Source organism: Crinia signifera, chromosome 2 (assembly GCF_055691185.1).
Source record: "Crinia signifera chromosome 2, ASM5569118v1, whole genome shotgun sequence".
NCBI lineage: Eukaryota > Metazoa > Chordata > Amphibia > Anura > Myobatrachidae > Crinia > Crinia signifera.
The window spans coordinates 216,821,081-216,832,545 of NC_139218.1; the positions used below are offsets into that span (position 1 = coordinate 216,821,081).

Sequence of the window (11,465 nt, forward strand, 5' to 3'; positions counted from 1 at the left end):
ACAAGTCTATAACACAACCTTCAGTATCTTATAATAAGAATATTCAGTATGGCATCATATGCCTATAATCTCCTGGGTACCTATATGCATTTTAAGACATGTCATCCTTAATATATATGGAGTTATCACAGCTGGATGTGAGCTTCCCCGGGTGTTATGTACGGGCTGGATGTGAGCTACCCCAGGTGTTATGTACGGGCTGGATGTGAGCTTCCCCAGGTGTTATGTACGGGCTGGATGTCAGATTCCCCAGGTGTTATGTACGAGCTGGATGTGAGCTTCCCCAGGTGTTATGTAAGGGCTGGATGTAAGCTTCAACATGTGTTATGTGCGGGCTGGATGTGAGCTTCACCAGGTGTTATGTACGGGCTGGATGTGAGCTTCCCCAGATGTTATGTACGGGCTGGATGTGAGCTTCCCCAGGTGTTATGTACAGGATGGATGTGAGCTTCCCCAGGTGTTATGTACGGGCTGGATGTGAGCTTCCCCGGGTGTTATGTACGGGTTGGATGTGAGCTTCCCCGGGTGTTATGTACGGGCTGGATGTGAGCTTCCCCGGGTGTTATGTACGGGCTGGATGTGAGCTTCCCTGGGTGTTATGTACGGGCTGGATGTAAGCTTCCCCAGGTGTTATGTACAGGCCGGATGTGAGCTTCCCCAGGTGTTATATACGGGCTGGATGTGAGCTTCCCCAGGTGTTATATATGGGCGGGATGTGAGCTTCCCCGGGTGTTATGTACGTACTGGATGTGAGCTTCCCCGGGTGTTATGTACGGTATGGATGTGAGCTTCCCCGGGTGTTATGTACGGGCTAGATGTGAACGATGTCTTAGCAAGTGGGGTGTGTTTGTCTGAATCAGGCCCATCGACAGTATGGGGTACAGTAACTACAATGAAAAGAAGTGTTGTTGCCCATAACAACCAATCGCATTCTGTTTTTGATTTTCTACTGATGCCACAGATAGCGGCAGCACAGACGCTGAGCTCATGGACGTGGTAGAAACACCAACAGCCACCAGCTCTATCGGGCCCATGCATCTAGTGAGCAGCACAGACTCCTCCCCCAGGTAGGTTGCCGGCACAATATGCGCGTCTTCCCTGCTCTGGTCGCTGGGGGAGATTTCAGGTTTTACAAACATGGCGTGATATAGATGTGGGATCTCCATGTTATATCCATTTCCTATAGGACGAGATCATTTCCCGCAGCAGCATTGTGCTCTAGGCCCAAAAGCTGCAACAATCCCATCGTCCGTTATATGGAAATATCTTCTCATACTGTGATCAGTGACTTTATGGATCTTTGTGCATAGGTCTACTTGCATCGTTCTATCACGCAGACCGCTGACGGGCTATTATACTACATGTATGACATACATGTATTTATCATGATGGGGTGAGTGGGGTGTAACATAATAAGAGAAATGTTACAGCAGGAAATATGACATCATGTAAATTGGAGAATTAGAGGAATCCCCCATTCCTGTATACTGGGCCGTCACTGTCATGTCACACCCATAGCGTCAGCGCTGTCATTGGTCCAGAGGCTTCACAAAGATACATCTATTAGGTAAAGGCCACTAACACGGCGCAGGCACCAGATCAGGAAATAATGAGAGGACTTGCACATAGCAAACGTTTGTGTTATTTACAGTAATGTTCACTGATCAAAATTTGTTGTTATAGGAAGCTATTTGCCCCTGTCGCCTTGTTCCAAGGGCAGGAAGCTGAAGGTTTGTCCAGAAGAGACATATATAGACTATATGGATGTACCCCGGTCATCTCTTTTAGAGGGCAGGAAGCTGAAGCAATGTCCAGAGGACACAAGTAGATTAAACCTGGACATCAGCCACAAATATTTCACACAATCCACCTTTCTACCGACCGTGTAGTTAATTTATACTATGTACCATTTGTACTTTGTGCTCGTTTATAATATGTATCATTTGTACTTTGTGTTTGTTTATAATATGTATCATTTGTACTTTGTGCTCGTTTATAATATGTATCATTTGTACTTTGTGCATTTACTCTGTACTTTTATACTTGTACCATTTACACAGTATACTCCATTTACCATCTAGGCTCCCGTTACCATCTAGGCTCCATTTACCATCTAGGAGCCATTTACCATAGAGGGTGGCAGGCTGGTGGTGTGGGTGTGTTAGAGGGTGGCAGGCTGGTGCTGTGGGTGTGTTAGGGGGGTAGAGGGTGGCAGGCTGATGGTGTGGGTGTGTTAGAGGGTGGCAGGCTGGTGGTGTGGGTGTGTTAGGGGGTAGAGGATGGCAGGCTGGTGGTGTGGGTGTGTTAGAGGGTAGAGGGTAGCAGCTGGTGGTGTGGGTGTGTTAGAGGGTAGAGGGTAGCAGGCTGGTGGTGTGGGTGTTTTAGGGGGTAGAGGGTGGCAGGCTGGTGGTGTGGGTGTGTTAGAGGGTAGAGGGTAGCAGGCTGGTGGTGTGGGTGTATTAGGGGGTAGAGGGTGGCAGGCTGGTGGTGTGGGTGTGTTAGGGGGTTGAGGATGGCAGGCTGGTGGTGTGGGTGTGTTAGGGGGTAGAGGGTGGCAGGTTGGTGGTGTGGGTGTGTGAGGGGTAGAGGGAGGCAGGCTGGGGGTGTGGGTGTGTTAGGGGGTAGAGGATGGCAGTCTGGTGGTGTGGGTGTGTTAGGGGGTAGAGGGTGGCAGGCTGGTGGTGTGGGTGTGTTAGGGGGGTAGAGGGTGGCAGGCTGGTGGTGTGGGTGTGTTAGGGGGTAGAGGGTGACAGGCTGGTGGTGTGGGTGTGTTAGGGGGTAGAGGGTGGCAGGCTGGTGGTGTGGGTGTGTTAGGGGGGTAGAGGGTAGCACGCTGGTGGTGTGGGTGTGTTAGAGGGTAGAGGTTGACAGGATGGTGGTGTGGTTGTGTTAGGGGGTAGAGGGTGGCAGGCTGGTGTGGGTGTGTTAGGGGGTAGAGGGTGGCAGGCTGGTGTGGGTGTGTTAGGGGGTAGAGGGTGGCAGGCTGGTGGTGTGAGTGTGTTAGTGGGTAGATGGTGGCAGGCTGGTGGTGTGGGTGTGTTAGGGGGTAGAGGGTGGCAGGCTGGTGGTGTGGGTGTGTTAAAGGGTAGAGTGTTGCAGGCTGGTGGTGTGGGTGTGCTAGGGGGTAGAGGGTAGCAGGCTGGTGGTGTGGGTGTGTTAGAGGGTAGAGGGTAGCAGGCTGGTGGTGTGGGTGTGTTAGGGGGTAGATGGTAGCAGGCTGGTGGTGTGGGTGTGTTAGGGGGTAGAGGGTGACAGGCTGGTGGTGTGGGTGTGTTAGGGGGTAGAGGATGGCAGGCTGGTGGTGTGGGTGTGTTAGGGGGTAGAGGGTGGCAGGCTGGTGGTGTGGGTGTGTTAGGGGGTAGAGCATGGCAGGCAGGTGGTGTGGGTGTGTTAGGGGGTAGAGGATGGCAGGCTGGTGGTGTGGGTGTGTTAGGGGGTAGAGGGTGGCAGGCTGGTGGTGTGGGTGTGTTAGGGGGTAGAGGATGGCAGGCTGGCGGTGTGGTTGTGTTAGGGGGTAGAGGGTGGCAGGCTTGTGTTGTGGGTATATTAGGTGGTAAAGGATGGCAGACTGGTGGTGTGGGTGTGTTAGGGGGTAGAGGGTAGCAGGCTGGTGGTGTGGGTGTGTTAGGGGGTAGAGGTTGGCAGGCTGGTGGTGTGGGTGTGTTAGGGGGTAGAGGGTAGCAGGCTGGTGGTGTGGGTGTGTTAGGGGGTAGAGGGTGGTAGGTACCTCAGTAGGTGCCAGGATAATCCCGTCACGGTTCCTCTCCTCTGTGGCGCATGAGGTGGAGCCTCTGTGTTTGGGCTCTGGGTGCCGCTGCTTCTGTCTGATACAGGGCGGCCGCTGAAGTTCGTCACCTGGTCACTCCGACTTTCTCACAACAATGAAATCCTATGAGACACAACAGTACAGATGTCATTACACCACAGAATTACTTAGAATACCCCCAGTGATATAATTATATTAAGAGAGCAATATCATTTATTAAATAATTAAGGGACAATGACAACTTTTTGGTATTGGGGACAATACATTGGACAGTCTTGAACAGAAGTAACAATTATTATTTTACCATGTGACCACCATAAATGGTTCCCTATCATCAAGACATTGTTATTGGCCACATTAGTGATCAATTAATATTGCCCCCTTACTCTAATAAAGTATTGCTATCTCTCATTATACATTAATTATCCCCCCTCCCTAAATAATACTGCCCCATAGTATAACTGATGTTTTATTCCTCTTAATCAGGGACAGACTGGGTAATTGTGCATAAAATAGGGGCGGGATCAGGGCTCATGGGGCGGGGTCACAGGGTCTTGGCCTCATGACACGCCCCCTTTTCCCTGTCCCCCTCACACTGTCACTGTATTATTACGCTGGTGCTGATTTTGACAATTTTATAACAGCTTTAAAGAGGTGAGCGGATGGAGGACCGGAGGGGCAGATGTACTAAGCCTGGTGAGGACATAAAGTGGCTATAAACACAACAGCCAATCAACTCCTAACTGCCATTTTTCAAACATAGCTGATTGGCTGGTGCATGATCACTTCATCTCTATTGCTGCATGTCACACTATGACATCACAAATGCTCTGTCACTCAGAGAATCTCCCCTGTTGGGAAGTTGTTGTCGTCCAGAGAAGAAGCAGATTTCTCTCTCTCTCCTGTGATATCGGTTATAATCCGTGTTTCTCTGACATTTTGAGGTTACCTGTAATTCAGGACCAGACATGGGCTGTCTATGCAGCAAGATGTGCGTCCCTGCACCGCGGAGGAAGGTCAGTGCGCTGGTATATTTATATAATGTGCTGTGCACCACAATAGGGGGGAGCTCATCCTTTACCGGGTGTTTCTGGGCAGATTGGGTGTTTTTTAGGCCTACATATTGGGACATAGGAATATTGTATGGATACTCTCAATGTGCACAACATTTCTACATTTTAAGGTTTTAACTTAAGGGTCTTTTTTTTACATTGAAAATCCTCTCCTCTATAGTCCACAAAGGTGATAAGGCTCAAGATCAGGCCATCCAACACTGCGCAGCCACCCACCATCAGTGTGACCCCCCCTTTGCTGGACACACCTCCACCATCGCCAGTGGACTGCTACTTGCCCAATTCAAGTAAGCTATCTCAGGTGTTATGTACGGGCTGGATGTGAGCTTCCCCGAGTGTTATGTGCGGGCTGGATGTGAGCTTCCCCAGGTGTTATGTACAGGCTGGATGTGAGCTTCCCCGGGTGTTATGTACGGGCTGGATGTGAGCTTCTCCGGGTGTTATGTACGGGCTGGATGTGAGCTTCCCCAGGTGTGCTATGTACGGGCTGGATGTGAGCTTCCCCGGGTGTTATGTACAGGCCGGATGTGAGCTTCCCCAGGCCTTATGTGGAGCATGTGTACACATTTTCTCGAATGCTAGAGTGAGGATTTAGTCGGCCGGGGGGGGGGGGGGGGGGGGGGTGTGTTGGGATAGTTTGTGCGTTTGTACATTTATTACAATGAATACAGATTCTGCTGTCCATAACAACTAATTAGATTCTATTATTTTCTAGCGCTGTCTACCGATGGCACAAATACCTGCAGCAGTGCCACTGACTCTGACAGCATTAAACTGGGGGAATCCCCAACGGGTATAAGCAGCAGCACCTCAATCGGGCACTTCCCAACAGTGCCTCCATCGCCAGAGGATGCGGTGGCAGCATCGGTGGAAGCGACCAAACCTGAGATGGTGGATAACTACCTACCCACTTCAGGTAAGCTTCACCAGGTGTTATGTACGGGCTGGATGTGAGCTTCCCCAGGTGTTATGTACGGGCTGGATGTGAGATTCCCCAGGTGTTATGTACGGGCTGTGTGAAATCTATCACGGGTAAGTATATGATTTTCCTTTCTTTGCAGGTTTCCCTTCTTAGGCTCGTACACAACTCTTGTCAGTATTCAACAATTTATTATTTCATTTCAAGTGCAATATAGTATGCAATAGATACAATTCAAGTAATCACAAAATAATTGGAAGATTTTATTGTTCTGGAACAGCAAGAATCTGTCCTCAATTCGATACTCCCACTCTCTCTCTAAGACTTGAGAGGTTATGACATAACTAATCCCACCTGCTTGCTACAAAATAAACAAGTTATTTGAGGTACTAATGAAATATATATACGGAGCTAATACAATTCAAACAGTTCAATACAATTACAATGTATCACATCAACATAACATGCATAGGTTTAAATATAAAAATCACTTTAGTATTTTTACGCAAAAATGTATAAATCCCCCAAGTGTACACTAGTCTTTGTAGGATACAATTAAGCACTTTGTATCTTCTGCAGAGTCTACTCACTGACCAAATCCTGTTACCACTGAGTCACTAACGTCCTCACCTGAGTCCTGTAAGGTGAGTCGTTCAATAATGGCAGAGGTAGCTTTCCTTTAGAAAGTATTTGTAATCCACAGAAATAGAAGAAATAAAAATAAATACTTTAGGCGTCTGTCAAATATTTACTATTAGATGGAAGTTTTAACTCCTAAAATACAGTACTTTCTTGAGTATAGCTTTAGATAAACTTGTATAGCTCCTTATTAAGCTGCCTTGTATATAAAGCTTCTGAATGTCCTGTAGTTGAAATTATTATAGTCTTCTCTTGGAAACTAGGTATGTCATGGGTTAGGTAAGGATCCCTGTCACTGCAGTGTAACTGATGTCTTTCCTTTTCTCTCTGCTGCAGCAGATGTAACTTCCCTGTAGCTTTCCACTGTTGGACTGTATTATAATTACTTTACTGCTTGCACTAAATAGCTAGTGTCTCTTTATGTGCTGGGTTACTAGTCTCAACCTCTGCTGAAGATCTGAGCAATGTTTAATGTGCACTTAATCCTTATTACACTGGCACTGTGTCCCTCTCTGTAATGCTGCTGCTGAAAGACGTTTTTACTATCTGTCAGTCTCCCTCAGACTGAACTTCTCTGTGTAGCTATACTGAGGGGGCTGGGCAGCACTCACCACTCCCCACTCGTTTTGTCATGCAAGTCTCAGCATTTACTCAGCTCTGTTGCCGCCTCTTATGACTAAGAGACCAGCCTCCTGAACCTCCCCTCCAGGAACTGCGTGCACTCCCTGCCTGGCTGAAGCTCCACTCCTGCAGATTACCTCAGGGAACTGCCTCCTTTTTCTATCTAATATGGGACTCGGGGGATGGATTTGCTCACCACTCCCCTCTGGTAAGTATTGCCCCTTTCAGACCGCACTTTTAAAACGGTAAATTGCCGTTTTTTTACCGTTTTAAAACGGTAATGTGTGCGGTCTGAAAGGTCCAGTCCCACTTAACCGGTTAGAAAATGCCGTTTTTTCTAACCGGTTAAAATGCAGGGTCCTACCCGTTTCTGAACCGGTATTTTAGCGCAAAAATCGGCTCAGAAACGGTATTTAGGACCCAGCCAATGAGCTGGGTCCTAAATTCAGCACAGTGAATACTTAATGAGCGCTCATTAAGTATTCACAGCACTGGAGCCCCCCGCGCGTGTCGACACCCCCCGCGCGCGTGTCGACGCCCCCCGCGCGTGTCGACGCCCCCCCGCGTGTCGACCCCCCCCGCGCGTGTCGGCGCCCCCCCCGTGTCGACTTACCCCGTGCCGGTATCTCCGTTGTGGTTCCCGGCACTGCAGCTCAGTATGCTCGGAAAGCACTTATGAAAAAAGTGTCTTTCAGAAAATGGCTGCCCCCCATACGGAAGACAGTTTTTTTAAACAGGGTTTCCTATGGGGCAGCCATTTTCTGGAAGACACTTTTTTCATAAGTGCTTTCCGAGCATACTGAGCTGCAGTCCACAACGGAGGTACCGGCACGGGGTAAGTCGACACGGGGGGGGGGGGGGGGGGGCGCCGACACGCGGGGTGGGGGGGCGTCGACACGCGCGGGGGGCGTCGACATGCGCGGGGGGCGTCGACATGCTCTCGGTCGACACGCGAGGGGGGGGGGGAGCTGCACGGAGGGGAGGGCTGAAGGCTGCACTGGCTTTGACCCTGTATTTGGAAAGTTTCCAAAAACGGGTCTGCCAGTGTCAAAAAATCGGCACTTAAACGGTAATATACCGTTTAAGTGCTGCGGTGTGAAAGGGGTTTTATCTGGCAGACCCGTTTTTGGAAACGTTTCCAAATACAGGGTCAAAGCCAGTTATGCGGTCTGAAAGCAGCATATTATCCTTCAGCACTGCTTTCCTCTTCTACTATGCTGCGCAGATCTGCTTCTCCACTTTTCCTCAGACTTTCCCTGTCAGCACTGCTCTCCATCTTGCCTGCTGTGTAGCTCTGCCATCTCCCTCAGGGAACTACCAAAACCGTTTAACAGCTCCTGCTCTCTTTTTTTCCTCTCTTTGACTCCCCAACTTTATTAACTAGTTCTTGACTGTTCACAAAATCGGGGAAAAACTCCCCCCTCTAGTGCAGGGAGAATGGTACAGTCCACCAGATTCTGCCATAGAGCAGACTGTTTGGAATGGTCCACTTGGCTGGCTGTAAGGGGTGTTCCCTTATAGTCTGTATTATCCTTTCACTTGCAGAATTATAACTTAAATGTTTCTTTTCTATGAAAGTTTCCACTGCCCTCCATGAAGGCATTATAACATAAGTATTTTGCATGAAGTTAGTATACCATTCATCCATAATAAAAGTCCTGCTTTCCATGAGAGTCTCAGTTACCTTCTGTGAAGGAATTTATCTATACACAGCATGAAATGTATACAAGTCTATAACACAACCTTCAGTATCTTATAATAAGAATATTCAGTATGGCATCATATGCCTATAATCTCCTGGGTACCTATATGCATTTTAAGACATGTCATCCTTAATATATATGGAGTTATCACAGCTGGATGTGAGCTTCCCCGGGTGTTATGTACGGGCTGGATGTGAGCTTCCCCAGGTGTTATGTACGGGCTGGATGTCAGATTCCCCAGGTGTTATGTACGAGCTGGATGTGAGCTTCCCCAGGTGTTATGTAAGGGCTGGATGTAAGCTTCAACATGTGTTATGTGCGGGCTGGATGTGAGCTTCACCAGGTGTTATGTACGGGCTGGATGTGAGCTTCCCCAGATGTTATGTACGGGCTGGATGTGAGCTTCCCCAGGTGTTATGTACAGGATGGATGTGAGCTTCCCCAGGTGTTATGTACGGGCTGGATGTGAGCTTCCCCGGGTGTTATGTACGGGTTGGATGTGAGCTTCCCCGGGTGTTATGTACGGGCTGGATGTGAGCTTCCCCGGGTGTTATGTACGGGCTGGATGTGAGCTTCCCTGGGTGTTATGTACGGGCTGGATGTAAGCTTCCCCAGGTGTTATGTACAGGCCGGATGTGAGCTTCCCCAGGTGTTATATACGGGCTGGATGTGAGCTTCCCCAGGTGTTATATATGGGCGGGATGTGAGCTTCCCCGGGTGTTATGTACGTACTGGATGTGAGCTTCCCCGGGTGTTATGTACGGTATGGATGTGAGCTTCCCCGGGTGTTATGTACGGGCTAGATGTGAACGATGTCTTAGCAAGTGGGGTGTGTTTGTCTGAATCAGGCCCATCGACAGTATGGGGTACAGTAACTACAATGAAAAGAAGTGTTGTTGCCCATAACAACCAATCGCATTCTGTTTTTGATTTTCTACTGATGCCACAGATAGCGGCAGCACAGACGCTGAGCTCATGGACGTGGTAGAAACACCAACAGCCACCAGCTCTATCGGGCCCATGCATCTAGTGAGCAGCACAGACTCCTCCCCCAGGTAGGTTGCCGGCACAATATGCGCGTCTTCTCTGCTCTGGTCGCTGGGGGAGATTTCAGGTTTTACAAACATGGCGTGATATAGATGTGGGATCTCCATGTTATATCCATTTCCTATAGGACGAGATCATTTCCCGCAGCAGCATTGTGCTCTAGGCCCAAAAGCTGCAACAATCCCATCGTCCGTTATATGGAAATATCTTCTCATACTGTGATCAGTGACTTTATGGATCTTTGTGCATAGGTCTACTTGCATCGTTCTATCACGCAGACCGCTGACGGGCTATTATACTACATGTATGACATACATGTATTTATCATGATGGGGTGAGTGGGGTGTAACATAATAAGAGAAATGTTACAGCAGGAAATATGACATCATGTAAATTGGAGAATTAGAGGAATCCCCCATTCCTGTATACTGGGCCGTCACTGTCATGTCACACCCATAGCGTCAGCGCTGTCATTGGTCCAGAGGCTTCACAAAGATACATCTATTAGGTAAAGGCCACTAACACGGCGCAGGCACCAGATCAGGAAATAATGAGAGGACTTGCACATAGCAAACGTTTGTGTTATTTACAGTAATGTTCACTGATCAAAATTTGTTGTTATAGGAAGCTATTTGCCCCTGTCGCCTTGTTCCAAGGGCAGGAAGCTGAAGGTTTGTCCAGAAGAGACATATATAGACTATATGGATGTACCCCGGTCATCTCTTTTAGAGGGCAGGAAGCTGAAGCAATGTCCAGAGGACACAAGTAGATTAAACCTGGACATCAGCCACAAATATTTCACACAATCCACCTTTCTACCGACCGTGTAGTTAATTTATACTATGTACCATTTGTACTTTGTGCTCGTTTATAATATGTATCATTTGTACTTTGTGTTTGTTTATAATATGTATCATTTGTACTTTGTGCTCGTTTATAATATGTATCATTTGTACTTTGTGCATTTACTCTGTACTTTTATACTTGTACCATTTACACAGTATACTCCATTTACCATCTAGGCTCCCGTTACCATCTAGGCTCCATTTACCATCTAGGAGCCATTTACCATCTAGGCTCCCGTTACCATCTAGGCTCCCGTTACCATCTAGGCTCCTGTTAGCATATAGGCTCCATTTACCATCTAGGAGCCATTTACCATCTAGGCTCCATTTAGCATCTAGGAGCCATTTACCATCTATGCTCCCGTTACCATCTAGGCTCCCGTTACCATCTAGGCTCCATTTACCATCTAGGAGCCATTTACCATCTAGGCTCCATTTACCATCTAGGAGCCATTTACCATCTAGGCTCCCGTTACCATCTAGGATTCCGTTACCATCTAGGCTCCATTTACCATCTAGGAGCCAATTACCATCTAGGCTCCATTTACCATCTAGGAGCCAATTACCATCTAGGCTCCCGTTACCATCTAGGCTCTCGTTACCATCTAGGCTCCCGTTACCATCTAGGCTCTCGTTACCATCTAGGCTCCCGTTACCATCTAGGCTCCATTTACCATCTAGGAGCCATTTACCATCTAGGTTCCCGTTACCATCTAGGCTCCTGTTACCATCTAGGCTCTCGTTACCATCTAGGCTCCCGTTACCATCTAGGCTCTCGTTACCATCTAGGCTCCCGTTACCATCTAGGCTCCATTTACCATCTAGGAGCCATTTACCATCTAGGTTCCCATT

The 11,465-nt window shown here is 48.3% G+C and overlaps 1 long non-coding RNA gene across 2 annotated transcripts; it reads left to right on the forward strand.

Moving 5' to 3' along the window:
* The first annotated feature begins 5,627 nt into the window (after positions 1–5,627).
* Positions 5,628–11,079, forward strand: LOC146058977 (uncharacterized). 2 transcript variants are annotated; one of them, XR_014470079.1, is made up of 3 exons: positions 5,628–5,755; positions 9,671–9,776; positions 10,393–11,079. It is a non-coding gene; the product is annotated as an uncharacterized LOC146058977 (long non-coding RNA). The 2 variants fall into 2 exon arrangements; XR_014470080.1 differs by lacking the exon at positions 5,628–5,755 and adding an exon at positions 6,916–7,226.
* Positions 11,080–11,465: the final 386 nt, after the last annotated feature.